The sequence below is a fragment of the Myotis daubentonii genome, chromosome 11 (assembly GCF_963259705.1).
Source record: "Myotis daubentonii chromosome 11, mMyoDau2.1, whole genome shotgun sequence".
Taxonomy (NCBI): domain Eukaryota; kingdom Metazoa; phylum Chordata; class Mammalia; order Chiroptera; family Vespertilionidae; genus Myotis; species Myotis daubentonii.
The window spans coordinates 39,297,747-39,318,272 of NC_081850.1; the positions used below are offsets into that span (position 1 = coordinate 39,297,747).

The following is a 20,526-nucleotide window of genomic DNA, read 5'->3' on the forward strand; positions in this document are numbered from 1 at the left end:
TTTTGACTTTTAAGTTTTACTTGCACTGTTAACACATACAGATGTACCTGTTTTCTGTACTTCCTCCAAAACTTTTTGCAGTGAAACTAAGTAGGAAAAGTTACTATTATAAGATATATCACTTGTAAAACACTTAAGTTCCTGCTTTTCTATTTATGAGGGTTCACAGGAATACCACCCAATCCCTTAACATAACTTGAATTTATAAACAACAGAATTTTTATCATTCAGGATACAAATTTTAAATTTTTCTTGCCTTTCTGGTAGAACACTAAACTTCTCATCATTCCCATAAAGAGTTGCAGCTACGAATATATCTTTTTGGCTTATGTTCAAAACACATAGCTTTTCTTCCCCTGGATTTGAAAGGTTCTTAAGAACCTTTCTCAAATATAAATTTTTAAAAATTATTTTTTTTCATTTGGGAAAGTTGAGTAGAAAGATATAGTTTGAATCATCTGTGCTGATTTGAACATTGCTGAAAACAAAATATATTTTAAAGGTTCTAACTCTAGGCAGTCAGCCCTATTCTGATCTTTCCTTGTCTTCCTCTCTATTGACGCACTAAGCTTTAAAAACAAAGAGCCCCTTGACGACTACCATGTTTTTGGAGGCTAACATGTCCTCTGGTTTGTTACATCTATAAGAATTTAACCTACAGCGTCTGGGCTGTAGGTTAAAGATTAATGAATCTATTCACAATTGGAGAGACTGTCTTCCGAAACATGGCTTGGGTAGTAGAAAGCCTATTAAACAAACCTCACCATCATTAGGAATTTAGAATCAGCAAACAGAATTTCCACTGCTCACAGCATCTGGTATTCTGGCCACTATTCACAGTTGGTGGCCAACCCCCAAAGCAGTCTCTGCCCCTGGTGCACTCCCAGCATAACACTGGGCCTGGAATCACCTGGACAGATGTTCCTGAACTACTGAAGCTGTTTGTTCTATTGCCAAGAGTAGGAATTGATGCAGGAGGATGCTAACAATTTTGCTCCACAGGTTTGGTTATATTGCATTCTTACTACAGACAGGCCTGCTGTTGTGCTGATGCTGGATATTTTTTCTACGTTGTATTGCTAGGGAGGGAGAGTGTAATGGCCTCAGCTTAAATTTTCATGACATCTCCTTGACTCAGCAATTATAGCTACGTTTGTTTGTTCATTCAAATACCTACTGCAGGCTGAGCCCCGGGGAAATCATGCCCTATAAAATAGATATAGTCTATGGATTCATGGAGCTCATAGGCCAGAGGTGAAGGAGGTGGCAAAGAAATAGGTAGATTATCAGATGTACATTTTAACAGAACTTTAGTGCTTTAAAGGAAATATGCAGTGATAGTGAATACTAAAGCTGGGGATCCAGTGAGAATAGATAGAGTGGTCAGGGAAGGGCTTTCTGACTTTGCAGAACTGATAAGAACTACATGTAGCAGAAGCATAGCATTCAAAGGGAAGAGAAGAACAAGTTGAAAATGGGGATTTATATAACACTATAACTGGACAGCGCACAAAATGATTGCACAGAGCTATTTAACATGGTGTTGTTTATCATACTGAAAAGCTGAAAAGATAGCCTACATGTCTAACAATAGGGGATTGTTAAATAAATTAAGGTTCATGCTTACAATTTAAAAGTGTGCACTTATTAAAAATAGATTGAAAATGGATGGTAGTAATGTCTAGTGGTTCTGAATATAGATTCTGGAGCAAAACTGTTAGGCTCATACTGAGGTTCAGCCACTTTGTAGCTGTGCGAACTTGGGCAAACTGCATACCATCTCTTTGCTTTAGTTATTTTATCTGTAAGATGAAGATAATAAAGGAGAGGGCTATTTTGAGATTTACATGAATTAATATATGTAAAGGACTAGGAAAAGTTCTTTGTTGATGAAGTAATATTGTTGTCATTATCGTCTATATTTGTTGGCTGAGAAAGCTGGCCAATGTGAATTCTAAAATGTAGGCAATACAACTATACCAATAGGATGTTTAACATATCTTTAAAAAGTCCTCCTACATAAAAATGACAAAATATAAGAGAGAAATAGGTAGATTATCAGATGTACATTTTAACAGAACTTTAGTGCTTTAAAGGAAATATGCAGTGATAGTGAATACTAAAGCTGGGGATCCAGTTAGAATAGATAGAGTGGTCAGGGAAGGGCTGGTTATATCTGGCTGGTGATTTTCATTTCCTTTTTATTTTTCTGTATTGTTTGCATTGCATTAGTATTACTTTTATAGTCAGGTAACTAATACAGCAATTTCCCTTTTATAAAAGCACACTTCTGTGCTTCCATTCCTAAAGTCTTCCAGTGAAGTGAGTTCAAAGCCTATTTTTACAGAAAGCATATTACACAGAATATAGTGGCAGTAGCATAAGGTCATTTTTTTTCATGGATTCTCCTCTTAACTGTTTCATTCAACATTAAAAAGTGCTTTCTTTTAGGCCGAGAGAGAGGAAGGGAAAAGGAAAGAGAGATAGAAACTTCAATGATGAGAGAGAATCATTGATCAGCTGCCTCCTGCATACCCCCAGCCTTGGGGATTGAGCCTGCAACCCAGGCATATGCTCTTACTAGTAATCGAACTGTGACCTCCTGGTTCATGGGTCAATGCTCAATCACTGACCCATACCAGCCAGGCCCACAAGAATTTTTAAAACATGTAATATTCTACTCAACCAAGAGCACTGACCTCTTTTCCCTTAGATTGTTAAAAAAAAAAAAAAAAAGACAACAGCCAACATAACAATAGTTGTCCAGTGTGAATGAATCAAAATTATACCTATTTTTTGTCAGACCCACAACAAATACACTTTTTTTGTGCCACAGAATTTTAGTAATTAGTTTATGTGAGCCATGGATGGAAAGATTGACAATTGCTGTTCTAAGTAATGTTGCTGTGTGTGGACAGCACGTGGATGTCCATAGGGATGCAACTTATAGTAGGGGGAGGAAGTGAGACAGAAGATGTTGGAGAGGCTGATTTTCTGGAAGGACTTCTCTGTCATGTCCGGGGTGTTGAACGTAATCTTGAAGAGAATGAATGGGGAACCAATGAAGAACTTTAAGAAGATAAGTGATAATGATGCGATGTGTACTCAAATGAGTTATTAAAAAGAATGATACAGGATTCTGGAAGAAATTCAACATTTTTTCATTTCATGGTAGGAATCCTCTCTTGCATCTGAGACATGGGAGTCACTGCCTGGCCAAGCTAGGGCGGAGCCATAGGGCAAACTGACTTCTATGACAGAGTCCATATGAGACTTGGAAGCTCCTCGAATGTTAATTTGGCACTGCAGTTTTGAAGAATGCTAAAGAAACTCATTTCGGCATGACTGATAAGATGTTCATATCTTGTTTACTGAGATTTAAAGATAAAAAAAGACATTTGAAAAACTCCTGGTGTGGTATGATTTTTCTCTTAAATTGAGATGGCAAAGTCTATCTGGTATTGCAATTTCAAGCGAAACCCTCTAAAGCTGCCTCATTTAAACAACTTAGGAAGCATGTAAGTAGCAAAATGGCTTTCTTTTTAAGTAATGCTACAGTATACACACATTTAAGCTCATAGCAAAACATGATTTGTGGCCTCAAAAACCATTCCACCGAAGTCTTCATTTGCTCTTAATAAAGAGCTGTCACAAGCTCACAGCGTTATTTTTCAAGTGGCTATAGGACATTTTTTGTTGATCTATCATAAAAGGATGGGCAAGCCTTCACAATATTTTCATGGATTTAATTGTGTGCTGCTCACAGCAGCACAACAGAAAAAGTAAGGTGGTTGAGAACAAATAAAATTGAGACCACCTAGTATTACGTGGATTACATGGGAATCCTTAGGAAAATGCATTTCTTTTAAGGAACAAGATAATTCGAGTTGAGGCAACGAGCATGGAGGTCACGCTACAGTTAATGGGCAGACAGGTTACCAGGCACATGGAATTAACCACGATGAAGAGAAGAGGAGAAGGCTAACATCATGACCTTATGAATTCACTGAAATTAAGAATATGAAAAGGCCTATTAAATTTTATCCAACCTCCCCACTGCATCAAAGTCTTTTCTTGCAGCACATCTAACCCCTAGTTTTATTTAATTTGTTCTTCAATTATTCAGCCTTCAGGGTTTCCTTCAATATATAAGAAAATATTCTGATTCAATCAACTTAACTTGTGGGAAACAAGTGATAGATTTTGCATTTTAGGATTCAGCCCTTCATAGATGTTTAATTAATAATTAAGGTTTAGTGGGAGACTATGTAGAATGCCAACAAATAATGATGATCAACTTCTTGAGCAATTTTCATTTCCATATAATAAGTCTAAATCAGAAAACCATATGACCCAAGTAATTAAAAAAATATAGTATTGTGAGAGAACTCTGTTATCCTGTAAGTAATCAAATTATGGATTAGAGAAGCTTGTTATAAATGTCAATGTATGTATTATGTATGTAAAAGTTCAAGAGAAAAATAGGTACAACACTAGGAAGTAAATAAACTCTATTAAAATATAACAATATTCAATTTACTTTGATTCTATTATATTGCTAGCTCTTCCTCACTAAACACACTCCAGAAATCAGACATATCGTATCATTACAATCTTTTTAGAATTTCAGAAACAGGACAGAACATAAGTAGTATTGTTTGCATAACTCAGGGGCAGTGAAGCTTATTGGTAATATTTCTGCTACAGTCTGTTCTTATGTCTCTGAAGTAACTTTCAGGAAAATAGAGATTTTGCAGAGCAAAAGGAATTTCTTCTGGAAAGCCTGCTTGTTGTTTTCCTGCATCCTATTATCGTTCTACATGACAAGTGTTTTGGTAATGAGAATGGACTTCTATTTAAACAAACCAACCTACTAATAAACATTCAAATGAGCCATCACTTGTTTCACTCCATTTCAGCCTTCTGGAATTTCTGATCAGTTCAACAAAGCTCTACTCTAAACCCCAAGGCTGACTCTGTCCTGAAAATGGCTGCTCCCGGGCAGACCAAAATGTTCAAGGTCATGAGGCTCCCTAGTATCCAGGATCCAAGCAGGCTTGATTCTACCTCCAGAAAACAAATGCAATGCCGGGAACAGAAAAGCACCATCCTCCTAACCATCAATGAGCCTAAATTTCTTCCTTAAAAGATTTGCTTACTGTCTTTCAACTAAGACTTTAATCTCTGATGAACGTGTGGCACTCATAAAAGCATATTTTTCTTTAGTAGCAAATTTTTATTGCTATCTTACAGCCTGAACCTGTAGAAAGGGGATGGTCTTGCTCCTATAACTGCAGTTATGTTTAATTCCTAAATGTCATGGTAGGACATTTTTTTAATGTGGAATTCATAATATAGCTCTAACTAGGGACTTTCGTAATGGCCAAAAAGACTCTTGCTAGTGAGATTTCACAGAAATTAAATGAACAATTCCTAATGATTGCTCACATTACACAAGCAGAAGAGTTGACATTAGGATAAAGATAATAAAGAAAATGTACTATTACAATGCTCATTTCAGACACACTGATTATCAGATTGTTTTGAACTCCTCTCATATATCAGCTCTGTGATAGGCAGTAGGAATTTGAACATGAATAAGACATGGCCAATTTCTGGAGATGCTTAAAATCTATTCTCTTTAAGGTTAAGTAGAAATTCATCTGGAAGATTGAATAAGGAGTGAGGAGGAAAAGGGAGAGAGCTGAGGCCATACAGGGAGCATCAGTGTTGGGGAAAATGACAGTAGCTCCCTGAGGCTATAATGAAGAAAGCCTGTGGTAGATCATTGGAGGTGAGTCTGTAACCAGTTGCTGAAAGGCCTAGTAGAACCATGTGGAAAACTTTGGACTTTACCCAGAAAGTAAGTAAGGGTGAACCATAAAGGAACTTTCAAGCCAGGAAGTGACAAATAATAACACATTCACACTATTTTTTTTTTCCCTGCAACTCTGCCAAGTGCTGGAAAATGATTTCTCTACTGACCCAAATAACATGAAAACAGCCTCAAAGTTAGGTGCTTCTTTTCTGGTGAAGAGGGTAGGCAAAATTTGAATGGGGATCTATAGCTTCAGGGCCCAAAATGCTTCATGCTTCATTGCTACTCAGTAGAACTTACAAAGCACAAATAAAAAAACAACAGCGGTTCTCAATCTGTGGGTTGCGACCCCTTTGGGGGTCAAAGGACCCTTTCACAGGGGTGGCCTAAGACCATCAGAACACACATATATAATTACATACTGTTTTTGTGATTAATCACTATGCTTTAATTATGTTCAATTTGTAACAATGAAATTGGGGGTTGTGTATTAAATGGTCGTGGCATTAGGAAGGTTGAGAACCACTGGTTTAGGACATACCCCACCATTCTCTTTTATTTGACCATGGTGAGGCGTTTGCCTGAGAATGTTTCATGTAATGGTCTTTCTCTTTCAAAGTGTTTCCACTTCTCAGGGTCACCTAAGCAGGTGAGGTTCTGTTGAGAAGCTACTGTGTTAGCAGCTGTGACAGAGGCATGGTGTCTGCAGACATTCTTTCAAAGTGAAACCTATATCAGAATGAACCAGCCAGCCCTGTAGAAGATTATTGTGGGAATCTTCTAGTCTCAAAACAAACAAAACCCAGAAAAAAACACACACAAAAACAACAAAAAACAAACCTCAGTTAAAGTAAGAATATGATATCATTTCCAGAAAGAATCTGAAATTGTCAAGCTTTTTAAAATTGTTTCTCATGAGCACATACATACTATCTTTAGAAACAGAAAATCTATTTTTTTTTAGAATCCTGATTATGCGTGCAGTTTTCCAAACCCCTCTCAGCAGCATGAGAATGGGCCCTGGGTCTCGAGTACTTTCTTATCAAAAAGAAAATGAGAAGTGCCCATAGCCTGTGGAGGACTTACAACCTTGTGTGGGAAATGTCTTTGTTTCAGGCTCAATGTGTACTCCTTTGTTCCGCATAAGTGTATGCTTCGTATGGCAACTGGCCAACTCCATTGCTGTATCTGTCCCTCGTCGGGAGGGGATGGGGTCCTCTGTTCTGTGGCACAACTGGAGTGCATGTAGGCCAGCATGTGGCCGCTGGCCATGGACGACTGGCACCTATTACTGAGGCTGGTCTTGCTGTTTCTCCTCTATGTGAGTAAAGTGCTATTCCATCCAGTGCTTGACCACACTGTCTTTTCCTTGGTGACTCCAATACCAAGATACAGTGGGCAGCAGTATGCAGACTTCTCCTAATCATAGGCAATATATGCTCAATGCTCAACACTGATTTTATGCTAATAGTTTTAGGATATATTTTGTAGGCAACAATAATGGCACTATTCAAAACAAAGTAAGATTACTACAGAATTTGGCTAAGAACCCAAGACCTTAGGTCATAAATTGGCCATTGCTCTTCACCAAATCTGAAAGGAAATCGTACATATAGCCCCTAAACTCCAATGCAGAACTCTCCGGTGAACTGGGAGGGGGCCCAGGTAGAACCCTTCTGGCCTAAAACGGTCCATTGAAAAAGATCTAGAGCCAGAGCCAACTGAGGGGCCACGGTGGCCAAGCCCAAATCTCAGATCTCAGCATGCTACTCCAAGGCTCTCATCCAGAGTCAGCTGAGAGCTCAAAGAGGAAGTTTGAGGAAACAACCTTTTCTGCAATGCCTTCTACATAGGTTTTCTGAGGCCAGGGCTTCAGGAACATCCCTGAAGAAATAGCATCCCCCAAAAGAAATACAAGTAAAAGACTACATTTCTTCCAGAAGGAAATGAACCACTTCCACTCTGGGTACAAAAGTCAGAAGGGAGCAGAAGGAACCCTAAGAAAACAAAATGAGCTACTCCTGCCTAGTATATTACAAGGAAATCCATGTAAAGAGAGAGACTGTGATGGTCCCTCTTCCCCCTTCCTTCTCGGCTGTGGACAGTGAAACACTTCATCACTCCTATAACTCACTGACCAACATAATATCCGTAAGCATGTCCACCAGGCCTCTTTGGTGACAGAGTGAAATGCCTTGATCTTGACCCATTTTTTTGTTTTGTTTTTTTAAGGCTAAGATGTAAGTGTGTAGAGCAGAAATTTTCAACCGTTTTCATTTTATGGTACACATCAACTAATTACTAAAATTCTGTGGCACACCAAAAAAATATATTTTTGTCAATCTGACATAAATAGGTACAATTTTGATTCATTCACACCAGATGGCTATTGTTGGGTTGGCTGTTGTCATTGTTTAATTTGACAATCTAAGGGAAAAGCGGTCAACATCCCTGACTAAATAGTCAGGTGTTACATGTTTTAAAAATTTCTGTGCACACTGGTTGAAAATGAGAATTTCCAATTGCCTTCCACTAGGACCCCCTAAATTGCAGGAACATATTTTTTAAGACTGATCTTTATATTATTATCAATAGTGATTAAAGGGCAAATCTACTTTTGACATGTACCTTTTATGTATTTTTAAGGTCTTATTTATTAACTAGGGGCCCGGTGCACGAAATTCGTGCACTGGGTGTGTGTGTGTGTGTGTGGGGGGAGTGTCCCTCAGCCCAGCCTTCCCCCTCTCACATACTGGGAGCCCTCAGGCGTTGACCCCCATCACCCTCCGATCGCCTGATCGGCCCCTTGCCCAGGCCTGACGCCTCCTCCTGAGGTGTTAGGCTTGGACAGGGGACCCCCATCTCCCCCTGATCACTGGCTCTGGCCCCCGCCCAGGCCTGAGGCCTCTGGCCCAGGAATCATGCCTGGGCAGGGGACCCCCATCTCCCTCTGATCGCTTGCTCCACCCCCCACCCAAGCCTGATGCCTCTGACCCAGGATTCAGGCCTGGGCAAGGGGACCATCATATCCCCCCAATCCCCGGCTCAGCCCCCCGCCCAGGCCTGATGCCTCGGCCAGAGGAGTTGACCCTCATCACCCTCCGATCACCAATCACCAGATCGGCCCCTTGACCAAGCCTGAGGCCTCCGGCAGAGGTGTCAGGCCTGGGCAGGGGACCCCCAGCTCCCCGCGGTTGCAGGCTCCGCCCCTGCCCAGGCCTAACGCCTCTGGCCTAGGCGTCCGGCCCGGGCAGCGGGGACCTGCAGCTGCAGCGCCCCTTGATCGTGGGCTTCGCTTTAGGCCCAGGCAAGGGACCCCTAGCTCCCGGGACTGCCAGCTTCAACCGTGCCCAGCTCCCATCGCTGGCTCCACCCCTACTTCCTGCTAGCACTGGCCAGGGCGGCAAAGGCGCCTGATTCTCCGATCATGGCTGGGGGGCAGGGCAAAGGCAGCCCCAGGGCTGCCTTTGCCCTGCCCCCCAGCTCTTAGCTCCCCTCTGGGTTTCCGATCACTGTCAGTGGCAGGGGGCTTCTTCCTGCTTTCCCTTTCGCCTCCCTGCATTGTGCCTACATATGCAAATTAACCGCCATCTTGTTGGCAGTTAACTGCCAATCTTAGTTGGCAGTTAACTGCCAATCTTAGTTGGAAGTTAATTTGCATATAACCCTGTTTAGCCAATGAAAAGGGTATTGTCGTACGCCAATTACCATTTTTCTCTTTTATTAGATAGGATGTTGCAACTCCTAATCACTGAGAGTTTTGAACTGTGGAAATAGGATAACATATCAGAATTTACACTAATAAAAGAGAAACATGGTAATTGGCGTACGACCGCTACCATTTTCATTGGCTAATCAGCGAGATATGCAAATTAACTGTCAGCCAAGATGGCGGCAGGCAGCCAGGCAGCTTGAAACTAACATGAGGCTTGCTTGCCTCAGTGACGGAGGATCGTTGGAGGAAACCAACGTTCCCCGCCTGCTGCTGCAGGCCTCTGAGCGGCCATTTAAGAAACATAGTAACAAATACTGCCGGACTTCAGCCAGCAGATTCGCAACATTGTAAGCAAAGGCCAAAAACCTACTTTCAGCCGCGGAGGCCTAAGAGCTGGAGCGAAGCCTCAAGGTAAAGCTGGCCCAGAATAAAAAAAAGAAAAAAGAAAAAAAGGAGCGGTTGGGAACTTCAGTCACTCCCAGCCTGAAAACAGCCCTCAGCCCCTCACCCAGACTGGCCAGGCACCCCAGTGGGGACCCCCAACCTGATCCAGGACACCCTTCAGGGCAAACCAGCCGGCCCCACCCATGCACCAGGCCTCTACCCTACATAGTAAAAGGGTAATATGCCTCCCGGCACCGGGATCAGTGTGACAGGGGGCAGCGCCCAAACCCCCTGATCGCCCTGCAGCTCTGTGTGTGACAGGGGGCGGGGCCCCAACCCCCTGAGCAGCCCTGCTCTGTGCCTGATAGGGGGGAGCTCCCCAACCCCCCCCCCCCATGGGCCCTGCTCTGTGTGTAATGGTGTAGAGCCATAACCTCCCCATCGGCCCTGCCCTGAGTGTAAGAGTGGCGGCGCCCCAGCCCCCTGATCGGCCCTGCTCCGTGGGTGATAGAGGGCGGTGCCCCAACCCCCTGATGTGCCCTGCTCTGTGTGTGATGGGGGCAGCGCCCCAACCCCATGATTGGCCCTGCTCTGTGCGTGACAGGGGGTGGCGCCGCCACCTCCCCATCGACCCTGCCTTGAGTGTGACAGGGGGCGGTGCCCCAACCCCCCAGTCGGCCCTACCCTGAGCGTGACTGAGGGTGGCATCACAACCTCCCAATCAGCCCTGCTCTGAGCCCGACCAGGGGCTGCACCTAGGGATTGGGCCTGCCCTCTGCCACCCGGGAGCAGGCCTAAGCCAGCAGGGCGTTATCTCCCGAGGGGTCCCAGACTGTGAGAGGGCACAGGCCGGGCTGAGGGACCCCTCCTCCCCCCCGAGTGCACAAATTTTTGTGCACTGGGCCTCTAGTATAGGAATAAAGTCTCATTTCCCACGCTCAAATACCTCTGATTTAACATTTGGAATCCTCGGTTTGTAACATTAGTGTTTTCATACAGAAAGGGTTCTGAAGAGCAGTGATGTGTCAGTTGGTCTCTTGTCAACTATGCATCATTCCTCATCCTTGGGGAGAAGCTGGGACTCCACTTCCTGGGACCCCTTGCCAGCGAGGTTCCAACAGGAATGATGTCAATGGAAATTACTTGCAGGAAATATGAGCACAGAAGAGAAGCAGCCAGGTGAACACTGACAGATGCCTATGGAGACTTTGCCATGGGCTGTCTAGATAAGCACCTGTGAGTCACTTGGAAGTTGTAGACAAGATCATCAATAGTTTCTCTGTGTTTCCTGTACTTGCAACCTTCCTGAAAATCAGCAATATTTTCCCTGGACCTTTACTTCTGCAGCCCTCCCAACAGTTATATCAGCCTCTGATTCCCTGTATTATATTCTTTTCTGCTCAAGGTACTTAGAGTGGCTGAAAACAAATGAGGATCACATTTCTCCTTTACCTGTGCAATACCCCTCTGCCTTTAGCTAACACAACTTTTTTAAAAAGCAAAGAGCTAGTCTTTTTTTTGGAGGCTGCTTCTGTGTTATAGAAGAGATTACAGAAAGATTGAAGATTCGTTTTCAGCCTTATTTAGTTCCCTTGTCTCATCCAATTATTTTTATTCTTATTTATACTTCATACTTCTGTCTTTGGATATTCTCGACTATTCCACATGGATGTATAATGATAATTGCAGTAGCAGTTAACATTTCTAGTTTTTTTTTAAATATATTTTATTGATTTTTCACAGAGAGGAAGGGAGAGAGATAGAGAGTCAGAAACATCGATGAGAGAGAAACATCGATCAGCCGCCTCCTGCACATCTCCCACTGGAGATGTGCCCGCAACCCAGATACATGCCCTTGACCGGAATCGAACCTGGGACCTTTCAGTCCGCAAGCCGACGCTCTATCCACTGAGCCAAACCGGTTTTGGCAACATTTCTAGTTCTTAATACTTTATCAATTTGTATATATCCCACTTGATCTTCACAGTCATTTTATAACTTGAATGGTTTGGCATTAGATTTCCTCATTTTATATATGGGAAATTTGAGACCCAGAGAGGTGAAGTGATTTATTTGAGGTCACATAGAAAATTGGGGAATGTGCTAGGACTGGAATCCAAGATTTTTGACAATTGCTATTCCAGGATGTCTGACAGCATGCTACTCTCTCATCAAGTATGATGGCAACTCTCTACAAGTATGTTTCCAGATCTGGGAATCTTTTCTATAGGATAAGCCCCATTAATTGAGTTACCATGGCTATTCTGCAAATAGAATCCAAGTCTTAATCAATGCTTTGAATCCCATTCTTCAAATTAATATAACAAGCTCAATGGGTAACTGCAAAATCATTGGATGGGGCAACTCTATGATTGTTATTTGGTATCGAATATATTTGGCATACTGGAAAAGTATAATAATAATGGGAGTGACAATATATCACTATCTCTGATGGCCTATCTGTGGACAATACCAATTAGTCAGTGGTATTAATACTTACTAAATGAGTTTTCATATCAGAGGAACTCCCAAGATTCTAATTGAACTAGTTGGCAGTGTCATTTGAAGGGCACCGGACTAAGAAGCAGAAGAGCATAAATGTTTGCTTACACAAAGATATGCTTTTTAGAATAAAGATATAGGAACTGGGCAATGCTGAGAGTAACAGATCATAGGCTATGCTTCATATATGAGTAAATGGAGAATTTGGATACCTTTTAGGATTAATATTTTTAATGATGTAAATAAATATAGCCAAGACTTTACTAAGAGAAATGCCCACTTTAACCCCAGAAAGCATTGGTTTCTATTAATTCAACAGTTTCACCTAAGGGTAGTAAATTTTAAGTAGGAAAAAAAATAAGGAAAAATGTAAAATTTCAATAGACCAGCAAAGCAAATAGATTAGCTGTAGCAAGCACTTAAAAGCAAAGATAAAGTAGGTGTTGAAAATCTGTAGAAACATAGTGTTGACAGGCTTTAGGGCTGATATGGATATATGTGTATGTATCAATATGCACTGCACACCTAAATAAATGACAGTTTTAATGATTTACTTCTTACATTAACAATTCTTCTAAATTTTGAAGTTTTATTTTTTCAGTAGAAAATGGTTTATTAGTGTTATTTTAGAAAGGTTTATTCCTCAAAATGTACTAATAAATGTTCAAATCATAAGAATCATCAACCTTAATGGCTTCCTCTGCACCCAACTTTGTTTCTCCATGCCCTTCCTATGATTCATCAGGAGAGGCCAGGGCCTCGTTTGTGAAACTTGCAATAGCTTCTCATGATGTACTGTCATCTTGAAAATGTAGACTTTTAATATTTTGTGTCCTCTTTCCCTCAAAAACTGTGTTCTCCTCTTTCTAGCAGCTTCTGTATTTTCATACTCTTTTGATTTTCAATGTAGAACATATCTTTAATTTATTTTCCTTTTTTAAAAACGTATTTTTATTGACTTCAGGGAGAAGGAGAGGTAGAGAGGGATAGAAACATCAATTATGACAGAGAACCATTGGTTGGCTTCCTCCTGCACATCCCACACTGGGACCAAGATCGCCACCCAGGCATGTGCCCTGACCAGGAATCAAACCATGACCTCCTGGTTCATAGGTTAACGCTCAGTCACTGAGCCATGAGGGCTGGGCTAAAATGTCCTTAATTTGTTCCTCACTGATTCTAGGATTTTTTTCAGAAGATTCGGGAAAACACCCGGTGTTCTTCCTACCATTCATTATAAAAAAGCCACTATTCTGTTCAACTCCAGCAGTTTTCATTAGAAGTTCAATTGCCTTTTTGTTCCCAATTATACCAGTACTCACTACTTGGCTATCAGATCTTCCTTTGGATCCTGCAACCTGAAAGAAATTTCATCACCCACTTTCTCCCAGAGAATCGTCCTCTGTGATCTCATTCTGGCCTTTGCAGCTCATTTCTAGTCTGTCTCCAAGTCTGACTTTGTCAGGTCATTTCCTCCTGAGGCAACCTTGCCCATTTCCCTCTTCCTTGGAGCCCATTTTTCTTGCCACTACACATACATTCATCTAGCTCTTTGTCTAATTCTTTTGTCTGTTCTTGAAACTCCCTCTTGAGTTTCTTAGCAAGCAAATAACTGTAGGTCTCTGATTGCTTTTGTTAATAGTGCCTTCCATTTCCAAGATACCAAGTTTAGAAACTACCGCATCTTGATTCTGCTCCTGCAGCAAGCACCCCACATGTTGTTAACCTTCCCTCCAGCAGAAAGACCATTTCTGGTTGCTCTGGCCACATGGAAAAGGCTCTGGTTTGAGAGGGGAGTTTAAAACATTTCTGTTGAAGGCATCATCTGACTCGGAAAACCTCTCTCTTCTCCTGAGTCCACACCTTTAATAGGCCGGCACTGTGATGCCAGGGTACGGGCTGCTGCAATGCCTTGGAAGGGCTTCGCTGCACTGTCCCCACCTAGTGCTTTTGGCACCTGCATTAGTTTGTCACTGGGTGCAATCTCATGTCAAATCCAAATCCAAAAGCTACCCATCTTCCACGTCACCTGCCTCCTGTGCTATGTCCCCAGGTGTGGAATGGCAAGTTAGGATTGAAGTTTTATTTTTAATGCAAATGCTTTTTATTTATTTTTAAATTTATCTTTATTATTGAAAGTATTACAGATGTTCCCTTTTTTCCGCCTCATTGACCCCCTCCACTCTTCTCCCACCCAGGCCTTCACCACACTATTATTGTCTGTATCCATGGATTATGAATATATGCATATAAGTTCTTTGGTTCACCGCCTGACTCCTGCCTTCCCTCTGAGATTCATCAGTCTGTTACATGATTCTATGTCTCTGGATCTATTTTGTTCATCGTTAATTTTGTTCATTAGGTTTAAACTACCCTTGTGTGTAAATTCAGTGACAAAGTCAACTTAAGAGCAGAACACTTGACCCGTTTAGATCTAATAAGCATTAATGAAGCATCTGCCATGTGTCACTGCCTGCCCTGAAGTTCTTATTATTGAGGTGGAAAGTGTTCTGGGGTCAAAAGGGTTGAATTCAAATTCCAGCTTCGCCACTCAGTAGTTGTGCAACAATTATGTTTTGGGTTAATATCTTGCAAATCCTTACTTTTCACACTTGATTTTGAAGAGTATGCCAAATGGAATAGGTATCTAATTACTTAGCAGAGTGCCTGACTCACAGTTGGTCAATAAATACTCATTCCTCGCAGTTTCTCTAAACCTTGCAGTAATTCAAGTACTCTGCCCCAAGTCTCTAAACCCAGCAGCTGGCCTGCTCACCTTTCCTCCAATTTTCCAAAACTTCATCTTGTCTGTGGTGTGTAGACAAATATCATCAATAAGAAGAGGTGGAACTTTTGTACATTTAGGAAACAGGCTTTAATATAAAAGTCCCCCTCTAGTTCTCTAGCGCTCTTGCCAAGCTTTTGCCTTTGAAAAGGAATGTTATGTAAAAATGATCGCGCTTCACCTTTAAAATTCTCTTCTCCAGAGATATTCTCTGGGTGCATAGGGAAGAGGCTTTAACAACCAGAGCTCAGGAACAGCATGCATGAGACACCTAACTAGACATGGAACCTTGTGACTTCCAGACGAAGTACAGAAGGGACATCAGGTGGCAGGAGATCACTGACGTGAAGTCACCTTCCTCTTGGGATCTCTCCCCGATTACCACTGTAACTACTATGTGACTCCAGGGCTCCAAGCATGGGAAACGGGTTCAAAAAGCACAGGTTGCTACTGCTTTGCAGTCTGCTCAGTTTTCTGAATGGGTGAGGGGACTCTTTAAAGGTGGCAAACACGAGTACAAATTCACTAGAGGTTATCTGCCTTGATAATAAAAATACTCTAACAGTAATTTTTAAGTACAAATGCCTTATTATATTGTACAGTCATTATTTTTATGCATATGTTTCTCTCAATATAGTGTATTTCTAATGCCCCATACCCTGAATCTTCATAGATGCTTATTATAATTTAATGCAATCATATAACAATGATGATGGTAGTAATAAACACAGTCCTTGACTTGTCCTCTTTGGGAACCTCACATCCCGAAGTCTGAGTACTCTTGATGGCTGAAGGGCACAATGTTCTTGAATGAATGAAATGGGAAGTGTTACTTTTTAATGAAAAAAAAAAAAGTGAAAAGAACCAAGTAAAAAAGAGAGGCATGTTCACTTGGCAGTCAAAGAATACACTCTCCTTAAAAAGCAGCCCTCTGCCAAGTTTTTGGCTTCTGTTTGTTGTTGTTTAAAAGGTAAACAGAATTAAGAAAGAAAATAGCAAGTGTTTAAAAGCACAGCTGAATATTTATGTTTTCCCTCAGAGACTTCTGGGCTCATTTCTGGGGATCTGTCTTTGCTGTTGAACATCATATAGTTAAACACCACCAAAATAACTGCGGCACCGTTTGCCTTGGAAACAGGGAAATGTTTCATTTCATAACGCACATCCCTTCAGACTGTGCTGTATTTCCTCAGAGTCTGAACACCAACGTGATCATTTTCTCTCCCATTGCAGAAAACATGCACTTTTCTGAAAATCCCATGTAATCAAGTCTTAGTAGGCAGCTATCTGATCCGTCTTGGTGGCTTCACCCTAGATAAGCAACTCTACGGATGACAGGACCCCCAAATGAGTTGCTCAACCATTTGGCCTTGCTCACTCCTGAACGATCTGAATTTGTTTTTCCAGAGAAGCAACTCCAGCCTTTGCCTGTATATTCATGAGAACTCCCCTAAAAATCTCTTGGTCCACTGCAAATCTGCTAATTCATTTGATGCTTGGGCTTTTGTCTTTTTCCCCTCCTAACTTTACATCCATGCTGAACCATGGCTACACCTAACTCCAATAAAGTAGTGTCTGAATCAAAGCTCACTGTGTGTGACCAGATATTTCAAACTCTGGGCACTATGGAAAGGGCAAAGGGCAGAGAGGAGAGTTAATGGATAGCACCTCAGCTCTGCTCTGCACGCCACTCAGGCTTGTTGTTAATCAAATCCCTTCTCCCAGCCGCTCCCACACGACAGTCCCTGCCACCCACAGTAACAGTCTCTGGGAGCTCAGTGCCGCTTGTACAATTGCCCATCACAGACTACGTGGTTTTTTTTGTTGTTTTTTTTTTTAAATCTCCTTAAGAATGGAGGCTCCTATGGGACACCTGGAAGGTTGTCTGGAGAGGTAGTTCCCAGCTCTCCCAGTATCCTGTATTTTAAAGCCTGATGCTGATTCCCCAGAAACCAAAATACTTCCAGATTACTCCTGCTCCAGCAGGAATCCTGGGTGGCAGGAAACTCTTGGGCCTCTTCAGGTGGCTGCGTCCCCACGGCTAAGCAAAAACTATGTAGCACAAACTGAGGCCATGTTCACAAGTGCAAATGTGGGTGGGCAGGTGGGTGGTCTCTCACACTCACACATGACATACACACACAATCTCTCTCTCTCTCTCTCTCTCTCTCTCTCTCTCTCTCTCTCTCTCTCTCCCTCGCTCCCTCTCTCAACACTGGTCCCCTTGCCTCTATGCTTTCCTGCCCATTGCTCTGTCCTTTACTTCGTGCTTTGCTCATGTCACTCTTCAGACTGAAATGGGGAATGGTTTCCTGTTGTGCAGGATAAACTTCAAAGTCTACACTCAAAACCTCCTCAGTATAGTGTCTCAGAATAATGTCTCCCCACAGATGACCAGCTCCTAATTCCCCAGAACCTGTGAATACGGTACCTTACCTGGTAGAAGGGACCTTACAGATATAATTACGTTAGTTTAGAGATGAGAAAAATAACTTTTGCTTATTCCATTGGGGCCAAAGTAATCACAGGGCCCTTATAACAGGAAGGCAGGAGGGTCAGAGTCAGAGAAGGAGACGAGATGATATAAGCAGAGATGGCAGTGATGTGCTCTGAAGATGAAGCATGGGGCCCTGGGCCAAGGAATGCAGGCGGCCTCTGGAAGCTGGAAAAGCCCAGGAAAGATTCTCCCCCAGAGCTCTGCCGACTCCTTGATTTTAGCCCCTAAGCCCCATTCCGGATTTCTGACCTACAGAACTGTTAGATAGTGGATATGTATTGTCTTAAGCCACTAAATCGGTGGTAGTTTGTTACAGCAGCCATAGGAAGCAAACACACTCACCTCTAACCTATGTGTCCTTGTCTTTTGAATTCTTGGTTAAAGCCATGTTTTCTCAGCCAGGGTGTTTCAGTCAACTCTGTAAACCCTGTCCACCCTCCAGGAGCGCCTTCGGTCCCACCTCTTTTCTGACCAAGCAGCCTCTGCTTTCTCTGGAAGCTCTAGTAATAACTCAAGACCACCTTAGATGTCCTCTTACTCACAGGAAGCATTATGACATTTCTGGTACTTTGAACTAACATTTAACTTTTTGTGGTTACATTTTTGTCCTTCTCCCCAATTAACTTTTAAGTACTCTGAGGAAGGGGTTGATGTCATATCATTTATTTGTTTTATCCACAATCCCTAGCATGGTATTGTGTGTGAAAAAAGCACTAAATAAGTATTTGTTGGTTTGGTTTTTGTAAACTGAGGAATACTAAATAATGCTGTATAAGAGGATTTATTATATATAATAATCCAAATAGCTCCACTTACCAGCATTCGCAGGATTAAACTTGGCAGTGGGTTTACACAGAGGCTCTCTAGATTTCTGAAGGAGCATCATAGGATGACTCTGCAGGGTTGTGATTATTGGTCAATAATGGAAAATAATAAAATAGGTAAAAATATTGTAAAGATAAAAAGACGGAAATGCCAGTAGAACTAGAGAGGGCACTAAAGTCCCCCAAGGCATTTTCCCAGATAAGATGATATGCTCCAGTGCACATGTAACACAATAAAATAGTTTTGGGCTTTAAATTTTAGGGCTTTTAATGAGGCATTTTTGTGGCCTATGTCCTCCAAATGCTATTAAATAATAGATACTGAGGACATTGCCTAGTAAGTTTAGAGGGGAGAGCGTTAATAGACTTTACCATTATTTTTTTTTTAAGCCAAGAATCTCTCCAATGATAAGTTAAAATCTATAGGTGATAACCTTTACTATAGAATTGCAGTAAAAGAGGACAGGATCTGCATGCATCAGGGGCCTGCACATCAGCAGTTAACAATCCACTTTCTGTCATTCTGGAGACAACAGCCCAGGATGGAATCCTAATGCCATCTCTTATTGGTTGGGTAAATTTTCAAATCTTTCTGGCCTCATCTCTGCAATGGGGATAATATGATACCTTCCTCATTCAGCTGTAATGACAAGTCAATGAACTAATGTACATGAAGTGTTAAGTAGAATGCCTGCAGCGTAATGAGTCCTCAGAAAAGGTTAGTTGTAATTATTATCTCTGAAAACCTGCTTGGGTCACCTCTGTGATCTTTTGGGAAACAAACCAATTGAGCCTGCTTGGAAATGAATGAAGGAGGAACTGCTCTCTATTCCATAGGAGAAAACAGCATAGAGAAGAGAAGATTTTAAATGCCAGGATTATGGGCCATTTTTAAACCAGAGACCTCAAGGCAAAGTCAGGTCTATTAAATGTTCCCAAATTCATTTCCTTGGTTGCTACCAGCATTTACATATGTGTACACACTGCTTGGGCCCACCAAACTAGGTAGAGTAAAACAGTCACCTTTTCTGGCAAATGGTTGGGCCCCATAACTCCAGCATCATGATAGCAACCACGGTGTACAATGGGCATCATTTCCCCCATTTTACAGATAAAGAAATGTGTCTCAGTGAAAGAAGATAGACACCAAACAATACATATTATTGATCCCATATGTATAAAGAGGGTTCAACACTTAACTGTAGTGTTGGAAGTCAAGAGAGTAGTTACCCTGGAGGGGAAGTGATTGGAGGAGGCCCAGGAGGGGATTCTGGTGAGCCGGCAATGGTCCATGCCTTGATTTGGGTGGCGACTATGCAGATTTCTCTTGGTGATAATTCATAGGCCTATACATTGATATTTTTTAGCAATTTTTTGTGGCATGTTTCAACTAACATGCTTACAAAAATGAGGCTCTAAGGGGTTAAATAAATTTTCCAAGTTCACATAAAAAATGCGTGGAAGAGCATGAATTCACACTTGTTTCTCGGAGTGGGCTCTAAAATCTACAGTCTTCCTCAAGCTCTGCTGCCTTTAAAAAGAGTGAATAGAAAGGCTTCTGCATCAGTTATAGGCCATGCTTCAGTCCAGAAAGACATATTTTAAAGTGAGATTCTTTTGTGGCTGTTTTTTAGCTAATGAAGGACAATTATGACATTTAAGATCCTATTATCTTCACATTTTTTTCTTTGCAAAACGTGTTTTCTCTGATAGTTTCTTCTTTGGGTTAAGAGGTTTCTGACCTTAGTTTTAAATATCACAGTGCTTTTTTGGCAAATCAATGAATACCAATTAGTGAATACAGTGATTTTTCAAAGAAAAATGAAATTTCTATTCACCTAGAGGTGTCACTCTGAAGTAGTATATTCTTCCCAAGTATGTGCCATCATTGTTTTTATTCTTAATATTTATTCTAATGATGATTATATATTTTTTCTTGTTTTGTTTTGTTTTTTTTATAGACTCTCCTAGTCTATAAATCCTAGGATTACTGGATGTATA

The 20,526-nt window shown here is 41.6% G+C and overlaps 1 protein-coding gene and 1 pseudogene across 5 annotated transcripts in view; both read right to left on the reverse strand.

Annotated features, from left to right (window-relative positions):
• The window catches only part of TRPM3 (transient receptor potential cation channel subfamily M member 3), a 713,055-nt gene that overhangs the window by 306,378 nt on the left and 386,151 nt on the right, over positions 1-20,526 (reverse strand). The window lies entirely within an intron of this gene.
• LOC132212657 (phosphorylated adapter RNA export protein-like) lies at positions 13,073-18,584 on the reverse strand (annotated as a pseudogene).